The 21,754-nt window shown below is 49.0% G+C and overlaps 1 protein-coding gene across 5 annotated transcripts in view; it reads right to left on the reverse strand.

Annotated features, from left to right (window-relative positions):
* LOC122392649 overlaps positions 1–21,754 on the reverse strand; it is a 51,822-nt gene that overhangs the window by 11,247 nt on the left and 18,821 nt on the right. The window lies entirely within an intron of this gene.

Genomic DNA, 21,754 nt, shown 5'->3' on the forward strand with positions numbered 1-21,754 from the left:
TCAAAAGGAAAATGTAAATAAACGACCGGGATTTAGGTTGTACGAGTAAGGAACTGGGCGCCGCGTTACTATCGTCCCCACGGCGCCCACTCATGCCCGTGCTCGGGGTTCCTTTTGTCTCAGTGAGGTGGTTTCTATATGCTGTTAATAAGACGTGCCTCCTGGAGAAAGATAAAAAGCAAATCATGAAGCTCTGGATGATGGTCGCCAAGGATAGTTGGCAAATCCAGACTGAGGCCATGTGTGGTAATGTGTCTTATAATGTGTCTTCTGTGGTGCTGTAGGCGTGGGCAGTGGAGTATGAAGTGTTGTATTGTGTATCTTGGATGTGTGGGGCAATAGTGACATATTGGAGGTGGTACACGGTCGTATATATGCGAGTGTGTAAGATACGAGTGTCCTAGCCTCAGTCTGGCCAGCACGGTTTCTTTTTGTCTTGTAGGTTGATTTGAAGAAGAGAAATGGGAAATTGATGGTTTAATCGGATAGAGATGTGGATGTTTGATTGTGTCCCAGTCTCTTTGTCGAAGTTGCATAAAGGAGACGTAAATATGGTTGATGAAATCTATAACTGGAAGAGGAAGATGATTTCGAGACGAGAAGAGGAGTCCAGTTTTGGCAAGGTTATCTGCCCGTTCGTTACCTTGGATCCCCATATGTGCGGGGATCCAGAGGATTCTTACTTCTTTCTTTTCTTTCTGTAGAGCAATCAGCTGCTTTTTTATTTTGTATACCAAAGGATGTGTTTCCGTTTTTCTTGTCGTCAGAGTCCTAACAGAGGAAGCCGAGTCTGTGCATATCACTGCTTTCTGAAAATGTTTGCTTGCAATATATTTAAGAGCTGAACTAATCGCTATCAATTCAGCGCTGAATATGCTGTGGCTGTCGTGAAGTCTGTTTGTTTTTTCATAATTTTGCGAAGTTATAGCTGCGGCAGAGTGTCCGTCTTTCCGTGAACCATCGGTATAAATATATGCGTCTGCCTGATGTTCTTCTTTGTATTCAAAGAACAGCTGTTGTGCTTCCTCTTTTGTAATTTTTGTCTTTTTATCGGTAAATAGGAAATCGATATGCTTGATTTGTTGTAAGAAGAAAGAGGAAAGTGGAGGTGAGGGCATGATGTTCGGATGGGATATTCGAAAGACGTTAAGTACCATTTGAATTCGAGAGGCGATAACCAGGCGGCGTCTTTGAGGAGCAGTCGGCTGCAGATCTTCAGTGTAACGGTTATTTAGTATTTTATATGTGTGGTGAGAGGGGAAGGAACACGACCGAGCGAAGAACCGAAGGAGCTGGTATTTCCGACGCTGTACAAGTAGAGGCAGATTTAGTTCAATATGGAGACATATTATGTTTGTCGTGGACATCGCGCCCGCAACTATGCGGAGTGCTTTGTTCTGGATTATTTGCAATGACTCAATTTTCTTAGAAGCTATATCATCAAATAGAAAAGCATTATAATCCAAGATAGGGCGAATTAGGGAAATGTATAGTCTGAGAAGTGTGCTTCTATCTGCGCCCCACTTCTTACCAGCTATACATTTAAGTATGTTTATACGTCTTTCGCAGCGTTGGGCTATATCTTCGAAGTGTTTATTGAATGTGAGTTTATTGTCTAGGGTGACTCCCAAATATTTAAATTGGTTTACATATTCAATAGGTATGTTGTTTATCTGTAGTCTAGGGGGGTTAGTAAAACGGCTTCTAGGGGGAGCGAATATCATTGCCACTGTTTTAATTGGGGACACGGTAAGTCCCCATTTGTCGCACCACTTTCTAATATCATCAAGTGCTGTGTTCATGTAAGCATACGCCGTTTGTACAGATGAATCAGTAACCCAGACGGCTATGTCATCGGCATATATTGAAAATTTAAGTTTAGCATTATGTGTTTCTATTATGTCATCAATCATTACAAGGAAAAGGGTCGGGGACAACACACTGCCTTGTGGTAGCCCGTGCTCCTGTCGGAAAGGGGGTGAATACAGGGTATATAGAACAACGGGTACACCAACGACGCGGAAAGCGCCCATTTTACCTGGATGAGTTGCATGGTAGGTGATATATTTTTTGAATATGGAAAAAATAGAGTATTCTATTCTGACGAGTAAAGCCGAATTCATAAAGCAGTTATTTTTAAATTATATGTACCAGAAATAACATACCAACCATAGTTTAAAACTTAGTCTAAAGTTAGTTGAAAAGCGTATAGTTGATACTAAGATGGAAGGAATCAATGGAAGGCGGAAATGGCGCAGTTGTTTCATTCTTAAAATGTGTTCGCAAGCAGGATTTACGTGATGCTAGCGACATCTATGAATGTAATCGGGGACGCTGATTGGCTGATCGAGTCCGTGAGCAGTATCACTAATGTACGCCAGTACAGGGTTAAGGCAATGTGCGCATGCGCAGGAACTTGTGCTCTCATGGAGGGGATATTGGTACCTCGGGCAGCGCCCAATGCTTTTTGGACCTGTTATGGCCTCTGCATCGAAAAACGCCAGATAAAAAGGTTGTAGAGGAAGCTTCAGGCTACCTTTCCCCACAATAATATTGGCACTTTATCTTTTAGGTTACGTGTGAGGCTCGCTTGAAATAGGTCGATTTAACATGGAAACCCTATGGGGTAGTAGTTTTTGAGCGCCCATTTGGCCTAATGCTACCAACTGTTACTGGCTACCCCTGGGTGAATATGTGTTGCCGCATCTTACGTTAAAAGTTCGGTTGCTCAGAAAGTTCGTAATGTATGAGGCCATTCTGCCCCGCAATCCTTTTTTATGAAGTTTTATTTGAAGGGCAATTTTATTTACTTTATCGAATGCGTTTTGGAGATCAATAAAGACAGCAAGGGTATATTTTCTTGTTTGAAAACCACGTTGGATATCATCTACAATGTATGTTATATTGTCTGCAGTTGATCGGCCGTGACGAAAGCCATTTTGAAACGGAGAGAGAAGGGAGTTCGTTTCTAGGTAAGCCCTAATTCGCCCATTGACCATACGTTCCATTATTTTAGAGGCACACTCCACTGCCGTACTGAGCGGCGGGGTCAGATTCGGGTCGGAGCGCTGCCCTGGTCCAGCCTGAGGTCCCGAGCAGCGGGGGTTAGTCCCCCGGACGGCGTCGGCGTATCGACGCTCGCTCGGGATAGAGTGCCCGGCCGGGCGGGGTGGAGGGGCGGAGGGCGACTTCCGGTTCAGTTTCTCCTTGTGGAAGTGCCACGCCGGGCACTTCTTATCCCAGGCGGGATGAGGGCCGCCACAGTGGGCGCACTGGACCTCCTCACTCTGGCACTCATCCGAACTGTGTCCCAGTGTGGCACAGCGGAGACAGTTTGCCTTTTTGGAACGGCAGGTCGATTGGAGGTGCCCGTAACGTCCGCAGCGCCGGCAGAGTCGCGGGTTCACCTCCCACGGGCTCACAGTCAGGACCTCGTAGCCGGCGTACACGGCAGCGGGACACTCGAGGCCAAGGAACCTCAGCTTAAGCAGCGGGTTTGGGTTAGGCCCCTTAGATCGGAGGCGCGTCACCTCTACTACTCCTTGTGAGCGGAGCTCCGCCTGAATCTCGGCCTCCTCGATGTACTGGAGTGCTGGGGAGTAGCAAGTGCCCGCCACGGTGTTTAGGCGGGTAGCCGGGGCGGCCGTAACGGCCGTGCCACAGAAGGTGGTGATGCTCAGGGCGAGCCGAGCCTGGTCCTTGTTAAAAACCCTGATCAATATGTTGCCTGACCGGATCACTTTTGCGTTTACGCACGGGCCGATTAGTAGGTCCATCTCCCTCTGCAATTTAAATGGGGAGAGGCGGCGGAACGAGCCATCCGGAGTCAAATGGATGAAGGACTGGCCCTCTGGAACTTGGTCCATCATCGGGTCAGGGAAGGGTTCGGGGGTAGGCTCAGATGGAAAAGGGCCCATGAGAGGGAGGACAAGAGGTGGGCGGGGGCGAGACAGCGTGGGTGCCATCCTTGTTTTCTTAGAAATAGAAATAAGAATGATCAAATTCAGTGGAAAAAATAGAGGGCTTCACAAATTATTATGGCCAAAACAGAACTGGAATTACCCGCGAAGATGTGCCCAGGCGCGCCTGCGGTTAGAAAAAAGCGCGCCAACAAACCGCGCCAAGAAACCGCGCGAACGCCGCTAGCCGGCGGGCTGACGTCACGATCACGTGACCAGTGTCGGCCAATCACCGCGGCCGGCCGCAACCGACGAGGAATGGAGTGGAGCCGGAAACCGATGGAGGGAGAACGAGAATGTGAATATTAATCAGGCGCGGATCCAGGGGGGGGGGGCGACGGGGGCGGCCGCCCCCCCCCCCCCCGCCATCCGAAAAAGGCGCCCATATCCCGCGGCAGAGAGGGCGCCCCGAGCAGCAGAGCGGCGACACAGCAAAGATTCAGCAGAAATAGGGCGCCTCCAGCAGAAGTTGGGCTCACCAAGCAGGAGAGTGACGCCCAATTGCCAATTCCCAGCAGATGAGAGTCGCCCCAGCAGCAGATGGGCGCCCCCAGCAGAAGAGGGCGTCTCGTTACAAGAATATAAAATACCTTCTCTTCAAGAGGGGCGCCCCTGGAAGCGGAAGGGCACGCTTAGCAGGAGACGTGTCCCCCTGAAGAGGAGCGACGCCCCAGCAAAAGGAGAGAGGCGCCCCCATTCCGAGAAGAGGGGCGCCCTGACAGCAGCTGGGCGCCCCAGCAAAAAAGGAGCCCCATAATAAGAAAATGGGTGCCACTGGCAGAAGAGGGGCGTCCCAGCAGAAGAGAGGGGTCTCCAGTAGGAGACGGGCGCCCCAAGCAGAAGAGGGGCGCCCCAGCAGAAGAGAGGCGCCACAGCAAAAGTTAATCAGAAATAGGCAGCCTCCAGCAGAGGTTGGGCCCGCCAAACAGGATATGGGCGCCCCATTGACAATATCCGACAGAAGACAGACGCCCCAGCAGCAGATGGGCACCCCCGGTAGAAGAGGGGCGCCCCATTACAAAAAGAAAAGGAGTATATTCTACCAAGAGGGGCGCCCCTGACGACAGCGGAAGGGCAACCCCAGCAGAGGGGCGGTGCCCAGTGGCGTACCCAGGAATTTGCGAAGGACCAGGGCATTGGACGAGAGGGCGCCAACAACAAGGAGGGCGCCACATATCTGAAACTTGAATGTGTCAGTTATGTACGTACACGTGCGGAACGAACATAACTGACATTGTACATGCGTACACATTGATCAGCCTCAGGCAGCGGTACACGTGCGGTACGAACATAACTCATAACTGCGAACGTGAAAGTGTCGCGGCCGAGCATTCTGGGTGAGTCTGTGGTGCGCGTTGCATCACTGTGTTCCGTTGCTATTTTGTATTACTGGTGTCATGTGCATTGCTACATTCATTATAATTTCCTCACTGAGAGCCGGCTTTACTCTTATCTATCGGCGTACTCCGTACTCCGTAGGAGTATCTCCGTCACGTCTGCGGTCGAATATGTAATAGCAATTGTGTTTTTCTTCAAACGCCCTTAAACTGAATCGAAATGTGCTCTCGCAAGACATGTCATCAAATAGCCGATTACAAAAAGCAAAGTATTTTGCTCAGTTGTATCCGCGCCTGATATGATTCAGACACGACACATTACTCACTAACTAGGTACAATTTTCCCCAAGTGATACCTACATTGAATACCAAAAAAACACGCATCTTTTTTCAATTTGATACACTTACACAGTATAGGTATACGGCCTTTTGACTCACCTGCAAAACTCAAGGATAGACCGATTGCTAGACGCAGACGACAGCAATTCTTTCCTTTTCTTAGCAGCCCTGTTCTGTGCACCAGATTTCTTTCGCGTTCTTTTGTTGCCTGAATTCATTTTTTGCTCACTGCTGTTTAGTCATCCAATACAAAGGACCGTGCTACAGTACTTTACATATAATTTTTAATATGAACGGGGTTCTAACTTCTATGCCTAAATTTGAATTTTGAGCCCGACCCAGCGTCTCGGAAAGCGTCAGCCGTTAACGGTTTTTGTTAGGAAAGCAGAAAACAGCCGAAATATCAGACAACTACAAGTACTATAATAAAAATTAACGATTTTTATTGTTCTTAATACACCCTGGTTTATTGGCTATAGAAAATAAATGTTGGATTTAAAAGAAAAAAATACAGATAGGTTCAAGTCTTATAACTATAAGAGTGTTATAATACTATAATAATGAAATAACTTTATCATCAAGCTATAAGATTAGGGACATGGCCATGGGAGCTATTCAGAGACTAGAGCTGCAGCATTTCTACATATCCCATAACTGACACCATACTCATGAAGTCGGAGGGCGCTTTCTGACCAGAAGTACGCCAGTGAGCCGGGAGGGCGCTCTCTGATCAGAAGCACGTCAGTGTGTCGGTGGGGCGACCTCTGATAACAAGTACCTCACCGGTGAGTCGGAAGGGCGCCTTACGATCAGAAGCACGCCAGTGGGTCAGGAGGGAGCCTTACGATCAGAAGCACGCCGGTGAGTGGAGAGGGCGCCTTCTGAACAGAACCATGCCGGTAAGTCGAGAGGGCGCCCTCTGAGGAGATGCATTCCAATTAGCCGTGAGGGCGCCTTCTGATAAGAAGCATGCTAGTGAGTTGGAGGGCGCCTTCTGGTCAGAAGCACGTCAGTGAGCCGGGAGGGCGCCCTCTGATCAGAAGGATACCAGTGAGCCGGGAAGGTGCCATCATCTAGGAGAGCGCCGCTATCGACTGGAGGAGCGCAAACACTGGACAGAGGGGCGCCGCCATAATCTAGGAGCGCGCCGTTATCGACTGGAGGAGCGCCAACACTGGACAGAGGGTCACCACCATCGTCTAGGAGGGCACCGCTATCACTGAAGGAGCGCCAAGACTGGACAAAGGGGCGTCGCCGTCATCATCTAGGAGCTCGTCGCTGTCGACTGGAGGGGCGCCAACACTGGACAGAGGGGCGCCCCATCATCTAGAAGCGCGCCGCTATCGACTGGAGGAGCGCCAACTCTGGACAGAGGGGCACCGCCATCATCTAGGAGAGCGCCGTTATCACCAGAGGAGCGCCAACACTGGACAGAAGGGCGCCACCTTCGTCTAGGAGGGCACCCTATCTCTGCAGGAGTGCCAAGACTGGACAGAGGGTTCGCCGTCATCATCTAGGAGCTCGTCGCTGTCAACTGGAGGGGCGCCAACACTGGACAGAGGGGCGCCCCATCATCTAGGAGCGCGCTGCTATCGACTGGAGGAGCGCTAACTCTGGACATAGGGGCGCCGCCATCATCTACATAAGAGCGCGACACTGTCGACTGGAGGGGCGCCAACACTGAACAGAGGGGCGCCACCCACCATCATCTAGGAGCGCGACGCTATCGATTGGAGGGGCGCCAATACTGGACAAAGGGGCGCCACCGGCCCACCATATCGTCTAGGAGGGCGCCACTATCACCAGAGGAGCGCCAATACTGGATAGAGGGGCTTCGCCATCAACTAGAAGCGCGCCGCTATCGGCTGGAGGAGCGCCAACACTGGACAGAGGGGCGCCAGTCACTGAGGGCGCCGGGGACGATGAGCCAAAGGGACAGGGCATGCACGGAATGTCCTGTATGTGCGTACGCCACTGGCGGTGCCCCAGTAAAAGAAGAGGTGTGCCCCGTACCGAGCAGCAGAGGGTCGCCTCGCCCCAGAAAAAAAAACAGGAGCCCCATAGGAAGAAAAGGGGTGCCTCTGGCAGAAGAGAGACATTCCCCGCAGTGGAAGGGCGCCCCCACAAGAGTGGCGTCTCCAGCAAAAGAGAAGTGCCCCCTGCAAGAGAGGGGCACCCCACCAAAAGTTGGGCAGAAGTGGGGCGCCTCCAGCAGAATTTGGGGTCGCCAAACAGGAGAGGGCCGCCCTATTCACAGTAGAAAAGACTTCTCAGCAGCAAAGGGGCGCCCTAACAGAAAAGGTGCACTCGTAGTAGAAGTGGGACGCATCAGGAAGAAGAGGGGCACTTCATGGTGTGTCAAAAGTGGAAATAGCCGCCCGGCTTTAGTTCGCCAGCCTTGTCAATAGATGGCAGTACCACAACATGGGCAGCGGATCGTGCAATTGACGTCAAATTTTCGTTATCTGCTAAGAATTGAATGGCGGATCTTTTCATGCAAGAATCATGTAAATCGGTCCACAACTTTTCTAGCAACAGAGATATGAAGTCAAACACCCTGCCAGAGCGGCGCGGCGGCGCGGCGGTCGGCGGCGGCCGTTACGCGCCGCCTGGGAGACTGGCGGCGCTGAACGGTTCCGAATTGGCACTGTACTAAAACCTGTTAACTGCTTGGAATGGTTATTATAGCAAAATTTTCACTCAAGTGAGGGATAACCAAGGGCAGGAAGTATGTATGCTTGTGTGCGTACTGTATAAGCCAAGAAACTGCATTAGCAGATACTCGCTAATATTAGATCCAGCCAAGTCCAAACGCATTCCAGGGGATGTGTTCCTGATGGGTCAACAATATTTATCGTTCGAGGGCGGATACAGTTTTAACAATACAAAAAATATTTTTACACAACTCTATTCCTTGAATAATTCTCTTCAACGCCTCATTCCTAGTTAAGCGAATTAGCCCACCCTGGTTGAATAAATAAGGCGATTTCGCCACAAGGTCGCGGAAAACCGACCGAAAACGGCCGCGCTCAGCGTTAATTTGGGCATGCAGACTCTTAAATACTCGCATTGGGCGGGTAGGGTTTCCCAGGTATTGGCTCCAAAACACCGTATTCGGCTCCCGAATACGTCCAAGTGGCCCGCCTCGTTCCTAGTTAAGCTCTAATTAGATCAAGTGATTCATAAGGAGCGAAAAAGCGACAAAAAGCATGAATTTCCCTATGGCGGCGGGCTGTCGGGTTGCCAGACGGCGCACCGGCTATTTCCACTTTTGACACACCATGTCTAGCAGAAGATGGGCGTCCCAGATAAGTGGGCCGCCTACAGCAAATTGGTCGTTCTTAGAAGGAAGAAATGAGGCGACTTAAGCAAAGTGGGTCTCTCCATAATGGATTAGGCGATCCAAGCAGAGGTTGGGCGCCCCCGGGAAGTGAGGCATACCAGCATAAGTGAGACGCTTCCAGAAAAAGGAGGGGGCATCACCGGGAGAAGGAGGACTGCACCAGTAAATGGAGGTCACCTTTTTGCTAATATCTTTTGCTAGGGTAGCGGTGCCCATCTACGACTTTTAACCCGTGCCGTGCTGGTTGTCTGAGTTTTCCGTGTCCTGCTGGGAAGGGGGGGGGCACACTCCCTCGTCTAACTCGGCTCCTGGGCCGCGTAGTGACACGCGATAAGCGGCATTCGAAAGATCGTCAAAAAACAGGACGAAAACAAAACGGTCATTTTTTAGGTCAGGTCGAATGTCAGGTCACCAGAGGTCATCAAAGGTAAAATGTTGCCTGTTTCAACATTTTTCCGTTTTCGAAGCAGCGGCACATAACTCGGAAACCAATAGAGCTATAGCGCCGCAGAAAAGCGCATTCGATAGCCCTTTTAAAGGTGTTTCTGCAAGCTGCGCTCAGATTTGACCTCAGGTCAACGGTTTAGCCTTCAGAGGGCAAAAGACTCTAAAAATAGCCTTTTTACGAACAATGTTTTCCTGCACAACATTTGACTCAAGAGAGTCTCGACATTACGTTTGCCAGCATTGCGTTTCTGTCGTCGAGACACGTCGAACAAACTAAAGGTTGACCTTATGAAGGGTAATTTTGAGAATTTGACCTCAGGTCAAGGTCATGACCTGACCGAGAAAGGTCATGCTGCATAGCAGTCGATGCGTATCGTCGAGCTGAACACAGCTGAGGTGTTTTTATCGCTCTAGCTTGAATCTATCAAAAGTTATTAAAAAAAAAACTGCTGCGGACCTTTCATGACATGGGATGACCTCTGGGACATAATGAGTGGTCACACTAGGTGCAATGTTCTTATTCGGTGTGTTAATTTTATATGTATCCCAATGCTTGAGATTGTCTAGAATGGCGCTCGTCCAAAAGAGATGCCTTTCAGTTTTCTCCCAAAGACTTAATTATACCTACCTACCTAATGGAGACGTCGCACAACTGACCTGACCTTAGGTCACAGATATCGAAATTCCGAGATATACATTTCATGAATAGTGTTGCTTTCATCATGATCAATCGCTGAAAGGTTAAAAACAATCGTTCAGTCGGTATAGCAATGGTAAGCATTGGAACTTTTTCTTAGGCTAGGTCACCTGGCATAACCTGGTGACCTGACCTTCCATCACCCGCGTCAGACATTTTTACAACATGTGCAAAAAAGATGCATGATAAGGTATGCTGAAAATGGCGGCGCTGCGCGCAGCCGTTTTTCAGATGTTTGCGAAAAACCTGAGGGGGAGCGCGATAGCGCCCCCTAGCACGGCGCGGGCTTTAAAGGGACCCTCCCACCTTAACATTAGATTTGAGTTGAGATAGCCAAAATGGGGTCCCTGGCTCACAATTACCGGTTTCGGCACTCACAACATCGAGAAATGCCTTAACTCAGAAATATTGAATTTCAAAATTGCAGCATTTTAATTCAGAGGGGCTAATGCTTAGGAATACCCCTCTGAATGTGTGACGTCAGCGCAGATATCTAACGATTTTTAAATGTTTGACTAAAACGTTTTGTAGCACGCGGAGGTATAAGCTATTTGCGCGCAACATCTGCCGCAAACGCCGCACTTCTAAAATAAAGTCGCTAGAAATAGCGGAGATCCCAAAAAAGTAAACAAAAGTAAAAGTCTAATATCTTGAAAACCGGTGAATATTTTTCGATGAAATTTGGTAGATATTCGTTTTCGCTCTTTCTGAACCGAGCGACATCATTTTCATGCCAATTCATAAACTTTTTTGAAGGTGGGAGGGTCCCTTTAAGCTCCCGATTTTGACGGTTTGGCGCCCCCTTTGTATGGAGCGCCCCCGGATTGCCAGGTCGCCCCTATTTCGACTTGCCGCCCCCCTCCCGAAAATTCCTGGATCCGCCCCTGATATTAATGTTATAATTTAGAAGACTAGCAAGATTATCAATTCAAATATAGACTTATATATTATATATATATTATATATATAGACTTATACAAATATATTCTTATTCAAATATAGACTTGAATAAAGCAAGATGACGGAGAAGGGAGGGAAATGCACCGGTCTGTTGTCTGAAACAAACCAACCAGCGCACAATTCGGATCGGAGCAACCTAACTAATGCGGACCGTGGCAGAACACGTCCGCACCCGTCGGAGCCTAGTCGCCGAATGCGCCCCCCCCCCCCCCCCCCCCCCTGTGCCGCCCGTCTCATTTGGTCACTGCGCAACCGCGAGCATAATCTCTCAGCGCTCTCTTCCCGCCCATCGCCTTTTATCACATTCAGGGCATCCTGTCTGTCTTATGTCATCCTGACCTTCCCGGTCGCCTCTCGACCACTTAAGACATTTAACCCTCGCCGGCCGAGGGGGGGGGGGCGGGTGCCGCCCCCCCCCCCATAGGGTTTTTTCGCGATAGCTCCGAACACGCTGGCGATAGAGAGCTGAAGCTTGGCATACCTGACCTTTGATCCAAGCCGCATCTTTTGACACCAACCGCATTTTTGGGTCAGGTCAGGTCACTGACCTATGACGTCATAAGTGAACCTCTGCACGGTCTTCAGATGTCGCAACTTCGCAACGCCCTCACTGCCAGAGGAGATGTCACAGGGAAATGAAACTTGCAGGATCTAGTATCCATTGCGAGTCTCACAACTTGTATATCTCGGAAGTCGGATTTTTCATAAAGGTCATATGAGGTCAGGTCATTTTCGTGACCTCACCATTATAAGTCAATGGGGAAAAATGAAAACTGCTATTCTGGCGCCGGGAACGATCTCGAACTATCTCAAGCACACAGAATCGTGATTTGATGCACTCCTTGCAAGGTTAGATGCATCACTTTTGCAATGTTGACCTTGCGTGACGTCATTTATGACGTCATCAAGGTCATATTAGTTTTTCGTCAATAACTCTTGATCAAATTGAGCTAGCGAGTCGAGAAAGCCACCAATGGACTCAGGAAGACCTGCCGAATCGAATGATATGCGACATGACCTCTTTCGACCAACTTCGTGACCTGGGGGTGCTGACCTGACCTTGACCTGAGGTGTGGGACCGATTCCCTTCTTCCATATCATGATAAAGAGAGTACACGTGCAAGCTTTGTTACATAGAAATAGCCGTCACTTTCCCCACGTGTCGGCACCGTCCACCGACCCGGCGGGTCGGCGGACCGGTCCTTCATTGTGCAACCACCTTGCATATAACGCACAGGCACTGGCGAACCCCGAATCAGAATCAGAACCACCGTTGCAATACAAGTCTCGGCCCGCTCAGTCTTCTCTCATTCCGCGCCTCTGCGACAATGGTGGCAGCGGCGGTCGAGGGGACTTGTGCCCCTCACCACGGACCCCAGCCTCTACATCTGCACTGACATCGCAGACTGGTTAGTCCGTGCTCCGTGACGGTGTATCTCCCGTACGTCACGTCATCGACTAGGGAGCTGACCATCCTGGACTCGTCATCGTCCAGCAGCACCGTCTCCAGTGAGTAGCTCTGCCCAGCAAGACTATCTGCCCTGCGGCAAGGTCATCAGCTACCCTGGACTACTACGGAGCCCGCCGACAGCGTACGGCTCATCAGCCCGCGCCGTCCTCCTCAGCATCATCGAGTGATGGACACCACCTCGCTGAAGGACTCAAGATCGGAGGAGAGAAGACGAAAAGTACAACGCTAAATTCAAGACAAATTGGCACCGAAATCAAGAAAATTCACCCATTATGAACTTTTGCTGTATTTTCGTCAAAAAGTGACAGTGAAATTGTGCTGTGAAATTTGTTTTAACTTCGATGTGTTTCAAAAAACCGTACTGTTTCATTATCCGTTTTCGTCAGTGTTCTGTCGTTTGTTGTGCTTCATTGTGGTTGCTCACCCCAAAATTTACGGAGAAATTGCAAGTGCATTTAATTTTTGCCTGCACTTTGCCGTGTCATTTTGACACTAGTAAACGTAGAAAGAGCATACTCTCAACGGTATGAACATTCAAATACGTTAATCGTGGTCAATTCACTGAAATTATATTGTATTGATATTCGGCCAGAGATGCCGAGGGCCATGGAGATGCCCAGGGACGGTCCCCGCCAAGAGTGCGGAGGGATCGCCCGGTAGTAGGTGTAATTGTCACGAAACTTACTTATCTGTTCATACCATTTTGTGATACGCTCATATGGAAATTTCTTTCTCCGTCAGCTAAACGTTTCCTCTCTTTGTTATGATCGCTTCGGTTCCCTACGCTTCCCTGGGGGGAGGGAAGATAATGTGGGACCGATTCCCTTCTTCCATATCATGATAAAGAGAGTACACGTGCAAGCTTTGTTACATAGAAATAGCCGTCACTTTCCCCACGTGTCGGCACCGTCCACCGACCCGGCGGGTCGGCGGACCGGTCCTTCATTGTGCAACCACCTTGCATATAACGCACAGGCACTGGCGAACCCCGAATCAGAATCAGAACCACCGTTGCAATACAAGTCTCGGCCCGCTCAGTCTTCTCTCATTCCGCGCCTCCGCGACAGAGGTCAACACCCCAAGTTGACCTAACCCGGACAAAAAGTATATCATTCGACGCGCCTGAGCAAGGCGAACACGATGCTGCCAAAATCGCGGCTCTGCGGCCGTTTTTCGCGAAGTTATTCAACAAAAACTGAACCGTACCCTGGGGCACTTGACCTGACCTCAGAGGTCACCGGTTGACCTAGGACCTTAAAATCGGGTACCAATCTCTGCGTCTCGTAACGGCGCACACGCTCGTTTTTTCCGCGACGCGCTAGCTTCACCAGGGGCGAAACGGCGAGGGGGGGGGGGGGGTCGTACCCACCCACCCCCCCCCCCCCTCGGCCGGCGCGTATGTAGAAAACCAATAGGTCCGGCGAGGGTTAAGACGTATAGCTCGCGTAACCATGTGTTAGCAATTGACTGGATGGTGTCCCTGTACATTTTTACGCCCTTCCGGTCACTTTACACTTTAAACCGTGTTTTTGCTTAGTTAGACATGTTACTTGAAGCGCCCTTCGACTATAGTTCGTTTTTTTTTAGTTTGCCCCTCACTGTAAACGTCTTTTTGAACATAGCACGATAATTGCTAGCTGAATTACCGAGGAAACTGGTTGGCGCACATTGATTTCACCAGATTTCACAGACGATTAATTTCATCAAATTTGTTTACTATTTCACTCGTATTTGCCCATACCTACAGCTCCGCAGTCATCATGCAAACCCCAGAATTTGACCTTTGACCTGACCTTGACCCGAAAGTTGACCTCAATCTTAAAATCTTAAGAGTGCTTTGGGAAGGTCTCGTAGAGACCTTTCGAACGCCGCCTCGCGGGGCTCGATACGACCGTTGGTTCTCGAGATAACAGGGGGGGGGGGGGTCGGATCCGACCCCTCCCCAGGCTGTCGTGGGCACGGAAATAGCCCAGGCGGTGCCGGGTTAAGGGGTAGGTTTTGCACTTTTACATTTCCGGTTATATCTCAGAAACTAATCGATCTACGATGAAGCCATTTTACACGATCATGGCCGGCTTGTTACCCAACAAGTCAATCGCATCTTCAACACTTAAAAGCAGAAGACGACGAAGATAACTTTCTAGGTGCAAAACCTACCGCTAAAACCCGCGAGAGCTGTACATAGAAAACCGACGGGTCCGGCGAGGGCCAGGGCGGGGCGGGGTGCAGCTTTCGGCGTCACTCGACAATGGGCAGCTCAGTAGTTGAGCAGCTCAGCTCACTCGTGTAGCACCTCAGCGTGCGTGCGTGCGTGCGTGCGTGCGTGCGTGTGTGTGCGTGCGTGTGTGTGTGTGTAACAGTGGCGGCAGGCCCAGCGGTGCGACCGGTGTGTGGTTGAACAGTGGCCGCCTGTCGCGCGGAGGTGCCCACGGCGGTCGGCGCTGCCAGGGCGCGCCGCTAAACCCCTCAGACGCCGTGGCGCCGCGGAGGTTCCCACGGCGGTCGGCGCTGCCAGGACGCGCCGCTAAACCCCTCAGACGCCGAGGCGCCGCGGCAGCTCCGTCCACTTTTACCGGCCGTATCGGCAATCAGTTGTCACGATAGGGTATCTCCAACAGGTTTAAGGTGTGCATGTGCACACCCGCCGGCGGAGGACGACGCGAGACATTTTTGACGCCGCCAACACGCCCGATAGCCTTAGCGGCACCGGCTCCTATGTCAACTCAAAGTCGGCAGCCGGCAGCCGGCAGCCGGCGCGGCCGGACCGTGGCAGCTGAACGCCGACGTACCCACCGGGACCCACTGAAATACCCACCGGGACCCACTGAAATACCCGCCGAGACCCAATGAAATACCCGCCGAGCTAAATTCATTTTACGTTAGGGGGAGGATGTAGAAAAAAAAGGCCGGAAAGGATGTCGTTATTTTATATAAAACATGACTTCGACCCTTTTTTATCACCGTTTTTTATATATGTCACGAGAAAATGAGGTAGAAATATTAAATATTGATATTCGGGATGTTAAATGAGGTTTTTAACCCTCGCCCGTATAGGGGGGGGGGTCGAACGGACCCCCCCCATGGTTTTTCGCGAATAACTCGCGTAAAAAGCGGCCGATCGCGACGAAACTTTCAGTACCATCGCTTTCATTAATTTTACACCTACCCTGAAAATTTCATGACCCTGACCCAAATGACCTTTGACCTGTGACCTACTTTTCGAGACCATGTTTGGCCGGAATCGCGATTCGGCGTATGTCGGCTCGCATTAGCCGCCCGTTTGCAGTCTTTTCGTGGTTTCAAGCGTTCAAACATGTGATATGATGTTGCCTCCATGCATAAGGGTGGGTGTCAAGGTCACCTGAAGGTCAGGTCAGGTCATTGACCTTTGATGACCTCGGTTCACTTTTTTCGAGTTTTACATGTTTCTAGGCAAGTTTTTGGAGCTGAATTCGAATTTAGCAACCATATGAACATTTCCGAAGTAGTTTTGGTGCCTTCGTAACATGTTACGAAGCTGTCAGAGGCGGTTGCCACCTACTACGAATACCCTTACTGGTTGACCTGACCTGACCTGACCCGACCTGGCCTAAATGCATGAAGACATCATCTGTGATCAAAACTAACATGATATTCGTGATCAGCACGCCGAAAAACCCCATAGCAGCCACACTTTACGACGTTCTAACAGGTCCCGATTTTCCCGACTTTTGGGTCATTGACCTGACCTGCAAGGTCAACCAATGACCTAGGACCTTAAAATTGGGTATCATCGGCTTCCTCTCGTCACGGGCAACACGCTCGTTTTTTTTTTTCCGCGAAGCTCTAGCTCGGTCAGGGGCGAAACGGCAAGGGGGGTCCAACCGACCCCCCCCCCCTCCCTTATACGTTCGCGGCTGGAAAAAAACACCAATACGGGCGAGGGTTAAGTCGGGTCATATAATTGAACATTTTGGTTATTCAAATGGCTGTCTTGGCGTGTTGTGAGAGCTTGCGAGGTTTGTGTTTCTCTTGCTCCTAGATGTTTGGGTTCGAGGTTGTTATTGGGGCATTCCACGTCAAGTGGGACAAAAAATGATCATTTTGAACCTCACCTCCTCCGATTTTTGCGAAACTTTGTGAAACTACTAATCTATATGTGAAAAGAAAGGAGACATATTTTTGTCAAGATATGACGTCACGTTTCCGAGATACACGTCATCAAACATTGACTTAGGCAAGGCACATTATCATCTTTAAAGCGTCATAACTATTGAAGTTTTAGACATACCTATCACCACGAGACAAAGTGTGAAATGGAGGGAATAGGTCAGGCTTTAATTTGAGGATAACAATATTGATGTAATTAACTAATTAGTGAACTTAATTAAAATTCAAAAAATAAATTTTGATTTTCTGAAAAATGGGTACCCTTCGATTTTGCTGATTTTTACATATTTTATTCTCCTATACATCAGCTACATCATATAAAAAATCCAGAATGGGCCGACGTCTACGTAACTGTCTTTTGGACTTCGTAATGTCTGGCACTCGCGTGTTTCGTTTTAGCAACCAAGTAGAGCCGCTACCCGGAGATGCTTCTTTCTACCCCAAACCAAAGCAAACCTAACCTGACCTGACGTGACCTGACCTAATCTAACACGCGTAAATATATACAGCCCTCACGGCAGTTGCCGACTGGCCAAATGCTACCTAACTAGATACGAACATTAGCCCTCACGACAGTTGCCGGCTGGCCAGATGCTACTTAAAAAACAAATGCGTGTTAAACACTTCAGGCTGACCCACTGCGAGCCAGCGACCTTTAGATTTCGAGGTGGGTACACTCGGCACACTTACTACTAAGCCACGAAGATAGCTGGTCATCGTAAGCCAGTTTTTTTAATGATGAAATTGGGGATTCTCCGGGCAGCGCCTCTCTTTGGTTGCAAAAAGAAAATACGCCTGACTCTCCCAGCGCTAGGGGAGAAAAGCCCGGTTTAGCCAAAAAAGGTATAAAAAAGGAATTTGAATTGTAGTTGGGGCGGTGGGGAACTTTATCGTGTGTCAATTTCATGGCCCTAGATCAATATATTCAAGATCAAATGAGGTTAAACGTGATCAAATTTGCTTTTGTGACTATTTTGCATTTATACGCCCATAGCTCTAAGAGATACTGGCCGATTTTCCTATTTCTTCCTTTATACGACATTTGTAGTGTTATGAGAATCTCTAGTTAATCTTACCATAAATTTGGCAGTTAGTGGCTTGCTAAGAGTAAGATGTCGCCGGCAGAGGCGGGGATCGGCCGACGCGGGAAACGTCATAGTCACATACCTATTGTGTTTGCACCCTAATAGTTTAATTTTACTAGTTGATTTTCGTATTTATTTGAACATTAGATTGCCTGTACATTTTTAGGTCTTCACACAAAATTTGACACGAATCCATCATAATCAGCGGTAAGAAGCGCGGTGCAAAGATGGAACCGTGCCGCGCCGGCACAGTCTACCATTCAGGCGGCAACGGCCGGCGCCGGCCGCCGAGCCGCTCCGGCAGGAATGTTTGACTTTACACCGCTATTACTAGACAAGTTGTGGACTGATTTACCTATTTCTTGCACGGGAGGATTTGCAATTCGATTCTGGACAGGTACTGAAAGTTTGACATCAATATGATAATTATGGTGTGAGTTATTAGCGAAAAACAGGTGGGGTTGGAGAAATCCGCTCCCTTCCACTGCGCGTGAACGCTGCACTTTTTGTTGCTATAACATCCAAAGTTATCGTTCGCCCACTCTAATTTTCTCAGCACGTGTGCCTTACGTGTAGTGGAACACAATATCTAAATTTGAGCAAAATCGAAGGGTACCCATTTTTCACAAATTACATTTTAAAAAATTAATTCAAGATAAAAAAATTCAAAATCACCAAAAAATGTAAAAATTGTCAAATTTTACTAGCATAACTCTTTACGTACACGTTTCAGTTTGTTTGAAATTAACCCTCGCCCATGTAGGGGGGGGGTTGGTGCAACCCCCCCCCCTGAGGTTTTTCGGAAATAGTGCAAAAACGGCGGCGCGCAGCGCCGCCAAATTTTAAGTAACTTATGGGGCAAGCCTTGCGCATCTTTTGATAAAAAAAAATTGACCGGGTCATGTCAGGTCACGGAGTTATGACGTCACAAAGGGAACAGCCTTCGGCCGGATTTTCACAAACTGAGTGCCAACGCCCGAGGTTTCCTGCCGGTGGTACGGACATCGGTTGATGGATCGTGATGAAACTTCCCATGCATGTTGGGGCAAGTATTGGCTATCATATGGTATAAGAAACTTGACCGGGTCAGGTCAGGTCACGGAGCTATGACGTCACAAGAGGAACAGCGTCCGGTACTATTTTTGAAAAGCGCCCGAACCACTATTTTGCTAATTCTTGTCACCTTAATGGGAATATGCAGCAATATTAGCTTCTATAGGGAGCAAATGGACCTCCCAAATCCAAAAATACAATCAGATTTCAAAAATTTAAATTTTGATTTTTCGAATTTCTGCCGCCGACTGTGACCTTGCCGACTTCCGGCGCTCCCAACGCGCCATTTTTAGAGCTAGGGAAACGAAATACATACCAAACGATAGGGAATTGATCAAGGAACACGATAGTGAAGGTTTCAAGTCGATATCTCCCACCGTTTTGCCGCAATCGCCGCGGAAAGTTGAAAAAAGTCTATTTTTCCGAAAATTTGACCTTTGACCGGTCAAAAGTAGGTCAAATGTTGACCTAGGACCAAAAAATATACCACCAATCGCGAGATCTCGGCGAGAGCAATCCGTTGGTCTTTTCCGCTAAGCTCTACGACGCTCCGTTTTTAAACGCCAAGGGGGGGGGGTCGCACCAACCCCCCCCCCCCTGCATGGGCGAAGGTGGCAGATCGCCGTTTACGGGCGAGGGTTAATAGCTTCAAAAATGTTGAAGCTATAGATCTTTCAAGATTGCAATACATGTCCAATTCTGCTCAAAAAGCAGAAGTTTAGCGACTTGTATCTCTGTACCCCGAGGGCATATGACAAAATCCTTTCACCCTCAGAGGTTTCACCCAATAGCCAATAAGTATACCAAGTTTGAACAAAATCGTAGAGGTGGCCGATTTTGGCTGTCCCGGTTGACATGGAATGCCCCTATTATAAGTTGTGACTGCCATGAGGATGTTTTATTTATATTTTTAGGATGTCATTATGCTTCTCATTATGGGTGAATTTCCCCACAACATTACAATTTTGGACACACTCGCCGAGACCCACTGAAATACCCGCCGAGACCCACTGAAATACCCACCGAGACCCAAATCAGTGGGCACACTACCCTGCTCACCGAAATGCTCTACATACATGTCAACCTTTTTTTAGTCCTGCATTTAGTTCATTTAGTCCTGTAACGCTGTGTGATCAATGATGGCTAACAGGGCCACGGGAACTACTTGCAGACTGAGGGGCACAGTGTGCCCCTTATTAGGGTGTGCCCGGCACACCCTAATTGAGATCAGCCTAGGGTGTCCCCAAATTGAGTTTTATCATCGGTTTTAGGCCACTTATTTTCCATCCCCTGTCTTTTTTTTAACAAAAAAGAAAACATTGGCAAAAAAGTGCGGTAGTCCGTCTCAAAGTTATGGGGGCACCGCCCCCACGGTCCCAGAGTGGGGGGGGGCAAGCTGCCCCACTGCCCCCTCCCCCCCGGCTCCCGCGCCTATGATGGCCAATGGGTTATTAGAATGTCCACTTACGTGACCATTAACCAGTCTAGGTACCCTGTGGTTGGTCCGAGCTGTTAGGTAATCGTAGTTTGCCATTCCCTGCCAGGTTGAGCGACGCCTACAAGAGAACAGTGATTCTGATTCGGTTCATGTAGTATTGCAAAATAAGGCACTAAACCCCAGTAGGGCGCGTTATACACAGACCCCAGTGGGGCGCGGGTTAACTAACAGCAGATGGGTCAAACATGGGCGATATAGCATCCCAGATGGGTTTTCGATTTTGTCGCTTTTTCGCTCCTTATGAGTCACTTGATCTAATTACAGCTTAACTAGGAACGAGGCGGATCACTTGGACGTATTCGGGAGCCGAATACGTTGTTTTGGAGCCAATACCTGGGAAACTTTATCCGCCCAATGAGAGAGTCTACATGCCCAAATTAACGTTGAGCGCGGCCGTTTTCGTTCAGTTTTCCGCGACCTTTTGGCGAAATCGCCTTCTTTATTCAACCAGGGTGCACTAATTCGCATAACTAGGAATAAGGCGTTGAAGAGAATTATTCAAGGAATTGAGATGTGCAAAAATATTTTATATTGTTACAACTGTATCGGCCCCCGAACGATAAATATTGTTGACGCATCAGAAACACATCCCGTGGAATACGTTTGGACTTGGCTGGATCTAATATTAGCGAGTATCTGCTAATGCAGCTTCTTGGCTTGCAAAGTATGCACACAAACATACATGCTTCCTGCTGTTGGATTATTCCTCACTCGAATGAAAATTTTGCTATGATAACTTTCCAAGCAGTTGACAGGTTTTAGTGCAATGCAAAGTAGGAACCGTCCCGCGCCGGCAGTCTCCCAGGCGGCGCGTAACGGGCGCCGCCGGCCGCCGCGCCGCCGCTCTGGCAGGGTGTTTGACTTTATACCACTGTTGTTAGAAAAGTTGTGGACCGATTTACTTGATTCTTGTATGACAAGATTCGCTATTCAATTCTTATCAGGTATCGAAAATTTGACGTCAATTGCACGATGCGCCGCCCATATTGTGGTACTGCCATCTATTGACAAGACTGGAGAACTAAAGCCGAGCGGCTATTTCCACTTCTGACACACCATGTGTTGCTTCGGAATCTTGCCGCATCCTCCTTTCCTCCAGACCTTGCACCGTCCGGTTACCACCTCTTCTCAAACATCAGGAAGCTGCTCAGTGGTCGTGTCATCGCCTACAGCAGGGAGAAGACACGACCGTAGCAGCCATCTTGGACGTGCCGGATGGGTCCGAAACCCACTTGGTTAAGGAGGGTCTGAGGTTTCTAGCGTAATGCTGCGAAAATGTGTTTGTCGTAAGAGTGATTATTTGGATATATGAACATTTCTGGTCTAAGAAATTGATGTCGTATCTCTGCTCCTTCATGGTCGGGCCCGGAATTTTTTGAACGCCCCCTGTGAATCTGTGTGGAGTCATTTGGCGTT

This window comes from Amphibalanus amphitrite, unplaced genomic scaffold (assembly GCF_019059575.1).
Source record: "Amphibalanus amphitrite isolate SeventyFive unplaced genomic scaffold, NRLGWU_Aamphi_draft 000495F_arrow, whole genome shotgun sequence".
Taxonomy (NCBI): Eukaryota; Metazoa; Arthropoda; class Thecostraca; order Balanomorpha; family Balanidae; genus Amphibalanus; species Amphibalanus amphitrite.